The 2,618-nt window shown below is 36.9% G+C and overlaps 1 long non-coding RNA gene across 1 annotated transcript; it reads left to right on the top strand.

Moving 5' to 3' along the window:
• Positions 1-244: 244 nt before the first annotated feature.
• On the top strand, positions 245-2,395 carry LOC118598375. The gene is made up of 3 exons (XR_004947484.1): positions 245-271; positions 346-410; positions 941-2,395. It is a non-coding gene; the product is annotated as an uncharacterized LOC118598375 (long non-coding RNA).
• Positions 2,396-2,618: the final 223 nt, after the last annotated feature.

The following is a 2,618-nucleotide window of genomic DNA, read 5'->3' on the forward strand; positions in this document are numbered from 1 at the left end:
AACAGGCTTCTGGGTATGTGAGTGAATAGAATAAAGTTCTTGTAGCCCGGGTGGAAACCTTCACTAAAATAAACACAACATAAAATATAAATATCAAAAAATAATAACTTCTCGGTTTAATACACCGGCAGTGCGTCTTTACGTCTGTGCGTCTGACGCAGCTGCGTAATGAGGTCACGTGGCCAAGCACGCCAAATCGGAGGTGATAAACTCCACCCCTAACAGGCTGCCAGTAGTAGCTCAGGGCATGCTCAGGGCGAGTTTGCTGGAGGTATGTTTGGCAAATTTCATTGTTGGTTCGCTATTGAAATGTCTGACATTACGGCAACTGATGTCAAACTATAGGGGCCAACTACCGGTGCCGACCCGTGGCGAAAGAGCGTTTGAGAGCAGAGTTAGACTACGAACTGGTGAGTCGAACTAGCGCTTAGCCTAGCCGCCTCCATTGATTTTATATGGAGCGGTTAGCACTGTGTTTAAAGCCGATTTTCTCCAAATGTATTTAATTTATTGAGACTAAACTTCTACCGAGTCTGTATTGTATTATTATCTTTAGACCCTATCACTGTGTTTATGTTTTAATGTACTTTAGTGACCAAACTTAAATGTTGTTTGGACAGGTTATTATTTGATGCACTGCTAAGCACTTTAAAGTTATTCCTCTTGTGCTGCTAGTGTTTAATTATCATTGTGTATCCAAACTATGCACTTTATTTTTGATATATGAATTGTTTAATTATAGCTCATTGTTATTTATTAAGATGAACTATTTTTGATACTATTTATTGTACAATATGGAAGTTTACAGTCACTGTTATTTATAGAGCGACCTGCATTATTTATTTATTGTTGATTAGAAATTGTGTGCACACTGAGAATCAAAAGCTAACACTGAGAACTCAAATAGAGGTCTTACACTGGCCCTGTTTCCTCTATTCAGGCCAGGTGTTGATGGCGAGCTAGAGCCTGGAACCGAAACATGACTTTGGATGTCATGGAAAATTCCTACTCCACTAAATACTTTCTCCTGCTCTGGTCGGGCTGGTAGGAGGCTTTTTCACAGCCGCCCTTTCTTCTTTTTTCTGTTTTTTTTCCCTTTGACCGACCAATCTACATACGTAGTTGGAGCATGTTCTTTCTGTTGGACATTTGGTCGTTTTTGAATTTTCTTTGGACTCGAGAACAACTGGGTGCATGGACAGGTCACCCAGTCTGTTGGACTTTAACCAGAACCTGATCCATAACACAAACTTTTCTTTTTTTTTTCTGGGATCTTTTCTTCCCTTTGAATGGCCATTCATGTAATTCATGTACATCATGTATATTTGTCTTTTTTTTGTATGTTTTTGTTATTCTAAAAAAATATATGGTACCAGCAAAACACAAAAAACCTTGTCTCAGTCTCTCCCTCTACTCCTAGAGTCAGATTTGGTCTTCTGATCTAGCCTACAGAAGCATTGTGCTTAAGCTAAGCTATTGGGACACATTGGTTACATCTGATTCTGCAAACATGTGTCTCTGAGCTCCTTATCTTACTCATGAAACTCTGCATTACGACACAGAACCCTGGAAATACTCTCTGATATTTGTGTGATTGTGAGACGCCAAAAGGTTCAAATTGTCTTTGTTTTTGACACTAATATGGAAATTAAGCTTCATAAATGCTCCGTCTTCATCTTCCAGCACGGCTCAGATGAACAACCAACTTTGGTTCTTTTCTAGTTATTTTTTTTTACTTTTTTCTTCTTCTCGTAAATTAACGTATTTCAAGTCCACATTTACGTGATTTAAAGAGATAATTGCACAACTTTAAAACTCTTACATTTACAGAAAAAAGTAATACACTCAGCCAATGACTTTTTAATTAATAAATATATGAATTTACTATCGTTATCTACTAGTTATGACTTTTTTCTCGTACATTTAGGAGAATTTCTGTTGTAATTTTTGTTATTATTTTGTGTAAAATGGCCCTAATACACTGTCATACAGATGTTTTCTAAATACCAATGACAAAAAAATGTTTCACTGTTTTAGTTATCAGCTTTAAAGCTGAAATAATGTTATTTCATTCAGCCTGTATTTGTCACTCATCTGCCGTTCATGACATGGTTAAGAGAAAACGAGGGGCCAGAAATACATCATACTAGTTAAAATACGAATGACATTAAACATATTAGCTGATCACAAAGTGATCTCTAAATTATTATCTACAATCAAACTCACAAAAGTGTCAAAGAGGAGGATCAGTGTACCTGTCCAGCTCACCCCCACCCTCCTGAACTAGTCCGTTCACAGAGCAAAGCCTTTGAAGACGACTTTGTTTTGATGAATGAGCCAATGGGGATTCAGTTGAAAGTAAACACACTCAGATCAAACTTCCCGATCGTGTTCTGCCTGCAGTTGCTATGCCTTTCGACTCCTCTGATTAGCTCAATTTGAACAGTTACGCACTGAGAAGATTGTTTTTACTACATGGTAATATTTTCACATTTATGAGAATTAAATGTTGATTGTCACCACATTTGACGACTGTGTCTGTCAATTACATCAAAAATAATTGAATTTTAAAGACGTAGCATAACCAAAAATTGTATATCTATTAAAAAAAAGTCTTT

Source organism: Oryzias melastigma, unplaced genomic scaffold, assembly GCF_002922805.2.
Source record: "Oryzias melastigma strain HK-1 unplaced genomic scaffold, ASM292280v2 sc00397, whole genome shotgun sequence".
NCBI lineage: Eukaryota > Metazoa > Chordata > Actinopteri > Beloniformes > Adrianichthyidae > Oryzias > Oryzias melastigma.